Source organism: Vanessa atalanta, unplaced genomic scaffold (assembly GCF_905147765.1).
Source record: "Vanessa atalanta unplaced genomic scaffold, ilVanAtal1.2, whole genome shotgun sequence".
Lineage (NCBI taxonomy): Eukaryota > Metazoa > Arthropoda > Insecta > Lepidoptera > Nymphalidae > Vanessa > Vanessa atalanta.
Genome location: NW_025919998.1, coordinates 30,001 through 40,000, shown reverse-complemented (window position 1 = coordinate 40,000; position 10,000 = coordinate 30,001). Strand labels below are relative to the sequence as shown.

The window sequence follows — 10,000 nt, the reverse complement described above, 5'->3', positions numbered from 1 at the left end:
AACACTCTGAAATCGTTAGAGTCCCGTTCGTTGCGATTAGTTCGTGTATCGATGGTGTCTGTGCGTGCTGTGTCTCTCGCGTGTTCGTAATTCGCGTCATTTTCATTATTATATTATTACGTAAGTCTTCTTATACGTTTAATATCAATAATTAACATATATAATTTTCGATACATTAACATTAACATTAACATTAACATTAACATTAACATTATATGAGCTCTATCTCGACTCTCCTTTCGATACACGAACGTTCGACGTTTTCATCGAGCACTTCGTTCGAGAAAACGTTCGTAGAGTAGGAGTAGAGCTCGTTGCGTTCGTTAGATTATTTTTTAATTTTTTTATAGAGATTCAATACATTTATGTCAGGATATTTTTTTAAAGATAATTTCTATTTATTTATTACTTCATTATACATATTTTAAGGTATCAAGACTGATATGAAACTTAAAAATTATATTATTAACATTATTTACGCATTCGTAAATCGCGTCATGTTCTTTATTATTATTATTATTATTATATTTATTCGTCATCGTCATAATTATTATTTTAATTATAAAATATAATAATTTTAATTATAAATTTTTTTTTTTCGATAAACGAATACCGGTGAAATTTAAATAAACGAAGATACAACTTTCTTTGTTGTTGTTGTTGTTGTTTTTTTTTTTTTTCTTTTTTTTTTTATTGTTGTTGTTGTTGTTGTTGTTGTTGTTGTTGTCGTTGTTGTTGCATTGACGTTGCATAATATCATATAATCATATACTATCTATAAAAATATAGAACAAAATAATCGAAGTTTTGGAGATTTTGGAGGGTTTGGGGTGTCAGTTGGGGGGGAGGGGGTTGGGGAGGGGGGGGGGGGTGCGTGTTCGGGGGTTCGTCGTCTTATGATATCAGATCGAATATGAGAAACATAATAAAATAATAATAATAATAAAAAAAAAAATACATTCCGTTCGAACGAGCCGAATGTCATACTCATCGTCAGGCATATATATGGAGTAGTGACGGTTCGAACGTCGAACATTCAAAAATTGATGTTAGACGCGAAGTGACCGGATCAGTACTCTTGTATAACGAAAAAAATGTTATTATCGTTTTCATTTGTCGTCTTTGTTGCGTGTCTTCTGGCGTGTCTCTCGATTCGTCGTATCGCGTTATATTATACTTTACGTAGTGTAACAACCAAGTATGTACGTACGATTCGTCTCGACCGCTGGGGATATTCACTGACACACGTGAAAATGATAAAAAGATTCTTTTTCGTTCTGTAAAACTGTGCCGACCGACGGACGCACGTAGATCTCTCTGCCTCATGCGCTCTTCCTCTTATCGTCGTCGTCGTCGCTCTCGCTACAATCTATCCTCATGGAATAAATGTTGATTCATTGTAGTCGATCTGCGACGTCGCGACGATATGAGAAAACGTTAGAGACGGAGTTCTTAAAAGATTCAGTGTATTCGTATAGTGTGTATAATTTTTATATTATATATGAACGGTCGTTTCTAAAATTCTTTTTGTTAATTTTTACATTTATCATGTACAAAAAATACACAACCCGAGTATCGGTACGATCACTCAAACACCGGGCGTCGATCCCAATGTTTTACGATAATAATCGTTGAACAATACATACGTACACGTCGTGTGCGAAGTGTTATTTTGAAAAAAAAACTCGATCTCGTTTAGAACGTTCGAATTCGTGACCGTTATGTGTCATTATGTGAAGACGCCTCCGCCGCCGCCGCCGCCGCCGCCGCTGTCGTCGCGTTATATATTATAGCGCACGCACGCGCGCGCGCGTGCTTAAAGCGCGTTTGTGTCTCATATAAATTTTTATAAGAGTCAACCGTTAAAATCTATCGCGTCTAACGCGATCGACGATACGGTGAGACGCTCGTTTCATACTGTGCGTATATTGTACATGCATGCATAAGTTTGTGTGTATTTTATATGCGAATATGAAACGAGAAGAGTAATTGACGACTTCAACAAGTCTCGGTTAGCTCCCTGGTTGATCCTGCCAGTAGTTATATGCTTGTCTCAAAGATTAAGCCATGCATGTCTCAGTGCAAGCCGTATTAAGGCGATACCGCGAATGGCTCAATATATCAGTTTTGGTTCCTTAGATCTTACTCAGTTACTTGGATAACTGTGGTAATTCTAGAGCTAATACATGCAATCAGAACTCTGACCAGTGATGGGATGAGTGCTTTTATTAGATCAAAACCAATCGACGGAGGGCGTCTCGTCCGAAGTCGTTAATTTTGATGAATCTGGATAACTTTTGCCGATCGCATGGTCCAGTACCGGCGACGCATCTTTCAAATGTCTGCCTTATCAACTTTCGATGGTAGTTTCTGCGACTACCATGGTTGTCACGGGTAACGGGGAATCAGGGTTCGATTCCGGAGAGGGAGCCTGAGAAACGGCTACCACATCCAAGGAAGGCAGCAGGCGCGCAAATTACCCACTCCCGGCACGGGGAGGTAGTGACGAAAAATAACGATACGGGACTCTTTCGAGGCCTCGTAATCGGAATGAGTACACTTTAAATATTTTAACGAGGAACAATTGGAGGGCAAGTCTGGTGCCAGCAGCCGCGGTAATTCCAGCTCCAATAGCGTATACTAAAATTGTTGCGGTTAAAAAGCTCGTAGTTGCATTTGTGCGCCGCGCTGTCGGTGCACCGCATCCGCGGTGATACTGACACGTCTGCGGAGCATATCGTCGGTGAGCCGGCGGTAAAACGCCGGTTCAATATCAAAATCCTATCGCGGTGCTCTTCAGTGAGTGTCGAGATGGGCCGACAATTTTACTTTGAACAAATTAGAGTGCTCAAAGCGGGCTCAAAATGCCGCTTGAATATTTCGTGCATGGAATAATAGAATATGATCTCGGTTCTATTTTGTTGGTTTTCAGAACTCCGAGGTAATGATTAATAGGGATAACTGGGGGCATTCGTATTGCGACGTTAGAGGTGAAATTCTTGGATCGTCGCAAGACGAACATCAGCGAAAGCATTTGCCAAAGGTGTTTTCATCAATCAAGAACGAAAGTTAGAGGTTCGAAGGCGATTAGATACCGCCCTAGTTCTAACCGTAAATATGTCATCTAGCGATCCGCCGACGTTACTACAATGGCTCGGCGGGCAGCTTCCGGGAAACCAAAGATTTTGGACTCCGGGGGGAGTATGGTTGCAAAGCTGAAACTTAAAGGAATTGACGGAAGGGCACCACCAGGAGTGGAGCCTGCGGCTTAATTTGACTCAACACGGGAAATCTCACCAGGCCCGGACACCGGAAGGATTGACAGATTAATAGCTCTTTCTTGATTCGGTGGGTGGTGGTGCATGGCCGTTCTTAGTTGGTGGAGCGATTTGTCTGGTTAATTCCGGTAACGAACGAGACTCTAGCCTGCTAAATAGGCGTCGTCATTTAGGTGTGCTCGATTTCGGTCGAGCAACTCACTGGCGGCGTATTAAAATTCTTCTTAGAGGGACCGGCGGCTTCGAGCCGCACGAGATTGAGCAATAACAGGTCTGTGATGCCCTTAGATGTCCTGGGCCGCACGCGCGCTACACTGAAGGAATCAGCATGTTCTCCCTGGCCTAGAGGCCCGGGCAACCCGTTGAAACTCCTTCGTGCTGGGGATTGGGGTTTGCAATTATCCCCCATAAACGAGGAATTCCTAGTAAGCGCGAGTCATAAGCTCGCGTTGATTACGTCCCTGCCCTTTGTACACACCGCCCGTCGCTACTACCGATTGAATGATTTAGTGAGGTCTTCGGACCGACACGCGGTGGCTTCACGGCCGTCGGCGTTGCTGGGAAGTTGACCAAACTTGATCATTTAGAGGAAGTAAAAGTCGTAACAAGGTTTCCGTAGGGGAACCTGCGGAAGGATCATTAACGTAAATTATCAATCTCGAAAGAGTGCGATAATGAACGATAATAAAATTCTAAAACACAAATATCGACGTTCGGAATGTGTCGTTTCGATGCGAGGACGCGATTCTCACTCTCTCTCTCTCACACAGCAGTGTGTCCGAGTCAGAGTCCAGAGTCGTGTAACGCGTCCTATTCTGATATTTTTCGATGTCGATTTCGAGGAAAGTACGATGTGTTAACGCACATCGTCATCTTCAAATAAAATGTATATTTCTTTTTTTTTTTTTTTGTACTTTTTTTTTTTTTTAACTTTTTTTTTTTTTTTTTTTTTAATTTTTTTAATTTTTCTCTGTATACTAAAAATAAGAGAAAAAAACAAAAAAAAAAATAAAAATAAAAAAAAAATAAACTCATATCACTGGCGTATAGAATCGTTCGAGTGATCGTAGAAATTATAAAAATAAAACAAATTAAAAACCATTACCCTGGACGGTGGATCACTTGGCTCGCGGGTCGATGAAGAACGCAGTTAACTGCGCGTCATAGTGTGAACTGCAGGACACATTTGAACATCGACATTTCGAACGCACATTGCGGTCCGTGGAGAAACATCCAGGACCACTCCTGTCTGAGGGCCGGCTGTATAAAAATATAAACCACACTGTTCAATGTTTAATGTCGTAATGTCTATTATTTCGTAACCGACTCAATAGACTGACTGACGTTTCTCGAACATATGACGGTATCCGCGTTCGATGTGTTATATTACGTGTTTAAATATACTTAATATAAATCTCGTTCTCGGTCCGTTCAAATATAACAAATACGATGTGTATGTATGTTTACGTTTACATGCGTGTGTGTGTATATATTATTTATATTTTTATATACGCGTTCGTGTGTACGTTTACGTCACGGAGTTTCGTTATGCGACGTCAGAGAGACTGAGAGCGTCGCTCGTCGCCAGACGAGGAGCGCCCATCTCCGACCTTTCGATCGTTTCATTGAGTTGTTCTCGATCAAAGAGGGTAATCGGAGTTTAGGTGATCTCTTCGTCTCGTGATTATCGAGTACGTGCGTTTCTTTTGTTCATACTCTAATGTCAAAATTTCGAATACAAAAGCTCCGCGATCGTTACGACGTATACGAGACGAACGTGTTTATATGATGTGTAAATAAAGCGCGCTCGCATCGTTGAACGTGATGACATCGAAACATTCGTATATATATATATTGTATATATATCGAGTAGGCGGACTCGACGTCCGAAGAGCGCGTCGACGCCGACGTCGGAACGATCGGAATGAAAATTCTCTCTCGTCTCGACGAAAGCGGCGCCGTCGCGTTGACGGATATCGCGTCTGCCTCGTTTTTTTTATCGTTGGCCTCAGATCAGGGAGGATCACCCGCCGAATTTAAGCATATTAGTAAGCGGAGGAAAAGAAACTAACCAGGATTTCCTTAGTAGCGGCGAGCGAACAGGAAATAGCCCAGCACTGAATCCCGCGGTTGTAACGATCGCGGGAGATGTGGTGTTCGGGAGGTATCGCTTTCTCGTCGTCGCCACTCCTGTCCAAGTTCGTCTTGAACGGGGCCGTTTTCCCGTAGAGGGTGCCAGGCCCGTAGCGACGGAGCGAGACGGCGAGAGGTACGCTCCTCAGAGTCGGGTTGCTTGAGAGTGCAGCCCTAAGTGGGTGGTAAACTCCATCTAAGGCTAAATATTACCGCGAGACCGATAGCGAACAAGTACCGTGAGGGAAAGTTGAAAAGAACTTTGAAGAGAGAGTTCAAGAGTACGTGAAACCGTTCAGGGGTAAACCTGCGAAACTCGAATGAACGAACGGAGAGATTCATCGTCATTCGACGGCGTACGGGCGCGCGCCTCGATGTCTCATACCTCCCCTCGCGGGTGCGTCGTGGGGCACGGGTCGCGTCCGTCGACGTTCGTCGACGGCGTGCACTTCTCTCTCAGTAATACATCGCGACCCGTTCGATGTCGGTCTAAGCGCCGTTCGGGAGTCCAGTCGTCGTGTTCGCGCACGTCTATTGGACCGTGACGGTGGCCGACCGGCCGTCGGACGGTAGTACAAAATCGTACTTATAATACGAATCGCGCACGCGTCTCACGCGCGTCCGGCCCGACGCAAGCGAACGTCGTTTGTCGATGTCCTGCCCGAGTGCGGACGTCGACGCGGCGCTGCTGTCGTCGCTGCCGTGTTGTCTCGGACTGTGCGCGTATCCGTCTGCGATGATTCATTTTCGGGCACTCGCAGGACCCGTCTTGAAACACGGACCAAGGAGTCTAGCATGTGTGCGAGTCATTGAGATATTTATACATAAAACTGAAAGGCGCAACGAAAGTGAAGGCGCGCGCTAAACACGCGCGCTCAGGGAGGATGGAGCTTCGGTCTCGATCGATCTCTCGCACTCCCGAGGCGTCTCGTTTCCAATCCGTGAATGCAGGCGCGCTCTGAGCACAGATGCTGGGACCCGAAAGATGGTGAACTATGCCTGGTCAGGTCGAAGTCAGGGGAAACCCTGATGGAGGACCGTAGCGATTCTGACGTGCAAATCGATCGTCGGAACTGGGTATAGGGGCGAAAGACTAATCGAACCATCTAGTAGCTGGTTCCGTCCGAAGTTTCCCTCAGGATAGCTGGCGTCGATAATTAACAGTCCCATCCGGTAAAGCGAATGATTAGAGGCATTGGGGCCGAAACGACCTCAACCTATTCTCAAACTTTAAATGGGTGAGAACTCCGGCTTACTCGAACGATGAAGCCGGAGATCTGATGACGGTGCCAAGTGGGCCAATTTTGGTAAGCAGAACTGGCGCTGTGGGATGAACCAAACGTAGTGTTAAGGCGCCTAAAAAACGCTCATGGGACACCATGAAAGGCGTTGGTCGCTCATGACAGCAGGACGGTGGCCATGGAAGTCGGAATCCGCTAAGGAGTGTGCAACGACTCACCTGCCGAAGCAACCAGCCCTGAAAATGGATGGCGCTGAAGCGTTTTGCCTATACACTACCGTTACGGGCACGTGCGACGTTGTACGTTTGCGTCATTATGCCGTAACGAGTAGGACGTGCGCGGCGGAGTGCGCAGAAGGGTCTGGGCGTGAGCCCGCTTGGAGCCTCCGTCGGTGCAGATCTTGGTGGTAGTAGCAAATACTCCAGCGAGGCCCTGGAGGACTGACGTGGAGAAGGGTTTCGCGTGAACAGTAGTTGCTCGCGAGTCAGTCGATCCTAAGCTCAAGGAGAGATCTTATGTCGATGTGGCGTGTTTTTTTTATGTTTACGTTTTTTTTTGTTTTGTCGTTTATTCGTCAATTCGAGAGAATGTGATATAACGAAATAACGCCCTTCGAGCGAAAGGGAATCCGGTTCCTATTCCGGAACCCGGCAGCGGAACCGTTTCAATAATCGTTCCCTCGTTTCAAAGCGAGTGTTCGACGGGGTAACCCAAAGTGGCCTGAAGACGCCGCCGAGGGGTCCGGGAAGAGTTTTCTTTTCTGCCTGAGCGTTCGAGTTCCATGGAATCCTATAGAAGGGAGATATGGTTCGGAACGCGAAGAGCACCGCATTTGCGGCGGTGTCCGGATACTCTCTGCGGACCTTGAAAATTCAGGTGAGGGATGTACGTGGAGATGTCGCGCCGGTTCGTACCCATATCCGCAGCAGGTCTCCAAGGTGAAGAGCCTCTAGTCGATAGAATAATGTAGGTAAGGGAAGTCGGCAAATTGGATCCGTAACTTCGGAATAAGGATTGGCTCTGAGGACCGGGGCGTGTCGGGTTTGGACGGGAAGCGGATGCGGCCGGTGCCGGGCCTGGTCGACGCTCGTTCGTCTCTCGGGACGTTCGTGCGGAATCCGGACCCGCGTTCCGGCCTTCCGCGGATCTTCCTAGCCGTAAGTCCGCGTCGGTTTCGTCTCGTGCGCGATCGGCGCGGTACTGTACGACCGCCGTTCAACGGTCAGCTCAGAACTGGCACGGACAAGGGGAATCCGACTGTCTAATTAAAACAAAGCATTGCGATGGCCCTCGCGGGTGTTGACGCAATGTGATTTCTGCCCAGTGCTCTGAATGTCAACGTGAAGAAATTCAAGCAAGCGCGGGTAAACGGCGGGAGTAACTATGACTCTCTTAAGCTGTGAGCTTGCCTTGCTCTGGCCTATGGCGGTTGTGTCTGTGTACACATTACATGTAATATGTATGCAATCTGGACTGATACATGTGGCATTGTCTTGGTGGAATGCTCACACCCCTAACGGGGAAGATGTTGTCTTAGAAACTCACAGGTCGATCGGAGCACGGATTTCCGAGCCCGCCGGCTAGTTTCGGGGATACGAAGAATGCCCGACCGACCTGACAAAGGGGAAGAGTGACTTAGTCACGACGCCCAACTCCTACCCACAGCCTGCCCGTGGCGCCGCTGCCAAAGCTAATGTGGGGGGGGGGGGTCCGCACCTAAATTAGGCAGCCCGGAAGTAGCCGTTGCGGCGCTGCATGCCTCGTTGGTGCAATTATCCTAATCCAACTTCTATTCGACGAGGCCACAAGCACTGTTCCACTCCTACCTCCACCATCGCTGAAACGGTCTTAATAGATACGTCAGCGGGGGTGGAGGGCGGAGTCAGGCTTGCCCCTGGATTCTATCAAGTGGTGCGACAGCTTCCATCTTAGGTTGTAATCCAGGTGTGGCTGTGAGGTGAGATCCCTCACAGCAGTCCCGATGGTTGGTCTCTACGGAGACCTTCAAGCCTAGCGGTTGTCTTCGGTTGGGACCTAGCAAAAACCGTGGGCGAACCCCGTGGTTGGGTTTGCGGCCCGGCCACCAGGGGAATTTACCTTGCAACAAGTCGAAATAAGAATTTATTCGACCGCCCCGATCTCCCACAGGAATCGGGGAGCACGGTCATTCCCTCCCCGGTGGTTCGACCCGACGTTCCCGGCGGGACTGTTGGGCGGGCGCCTGGTTGGATCTGTCCAATGTGCAACCGCACATTCAACACCAAGACGGGACTAGGGGTTCACAAGCGTAGAGCCCATCCCGTCGAGGCCAACGCAGAAGCGGCTCCAGCTTCGGTGAAGCGCAGGTGGAATGAGGAAGAGTTGCTCCTCATGGCACGAGTCGAGGCGCAGCTGACAAGAGATACCGGGAAGTGCGGTAACGTAGACCTTCTCGCCAAACTACCCCAGCTCCATAGGACGCTGGAGGCGGTTAAGGGTCAGCGCCGTAGCGTCAAATACAAAGGGTTGGTGCAAACCTGCCTGGAGGAATTGGCGTTCTCGGCTGCTGATTCCATTGCGAGAGGGGGTTCGAGCACTGAAGGTGCCTTGGAAGCGCGGCCTTCGATCGTTATAGGGAGCAACCCTGAAGACCCACCTGTCGCTGAACCCTGCCAAACGGTAGAAACCCCAATCGGCCCGAACGCGGCGCATGTTCTCGAAGACCTCCTTCGGGCGGTCGAGAGACGGAAGCGGCGCTGCGAGCCGGGGGCGAAAACCAGGAGTCGCCGACGCCGTAAGAATTATGATTGTGACATCCAAGCTGCGTCAGACTCAATGTCGCGCCGAAAGCGGAGACGAGTAGAGTACGCAAGGATGCAGGAGTTGTTTCGGAAGTGTCCCAGTCGTGCAGCAGCTGAAGTAATAGACGGACACACCCGGGACGCGAGGCATGGCCTAGAGGAGATGGAAACCTTTTGGCGACCGATCCTCGAAACCGTGTCTAGCGCCTCGGGTCCCACGTCTGAGGCCCTAAAAAGCCTTCGGCGTGGGCTCCCCTCCGGGGGTGTGGACGACTACACCAAGCTGTGGGCGCCGATCACGATCGATGAGGTGAAAGCGTCCAGCATAGACATGAGGACTGCGCCGGGTCCGGATGGAATTCGTGCGGAAGACTGGCGAGCCATTCCTGCATCATCGAAGGCGGAAATATTCAACCATTGGATGGTACAAGGTTCCATTCCCGATCCATTGCGGCAGTGCCGAACAGTCTTTATCCCGAAAAGTGATGCTCCAAAGTGCCCGGGTGACTATCGGCCAATATCTATTGCGTCGATACCACTCAGACACATGCACAGTATCCTGGCGAAG

At 48.4% G+C, this 10,000-nt stretch overlaps 2 non-coding genes and 1 pseudogene across 2 annotated transcripts; all 3 read left to right on the top strand.

Annotated features, from left to right (window-relative positions):
* The first annotated feature begins 2,017 nt into the window (after positions 1-2,017).
* On the top strand, positions 2,018-3,920 carry LOC125076594. Its single transcript, XR_007120539.1, has one exon. It is a non-coding gene; the product is annotated as a small subunit ribosomal RNA (ribosomal RNA).
* Positions 3,921-4,380: 460 nt separating this feature from the next.
* Positions 4,381-4,537, top strand: LOC125076600. Its single transcript, XR_007120543.1, has one exon. It is a non-coding gene; the product is annotated as a 5.8S ribosomal RNA (ribosomal RNA).
* Positions 4,538-5,281: 744 nt separating this feature from the next.
* Positions 5,282-10,000, top strand: part of LOC125076598 — an 8,112-nt pseudogene continuing 3,393 nt past the window's right edge.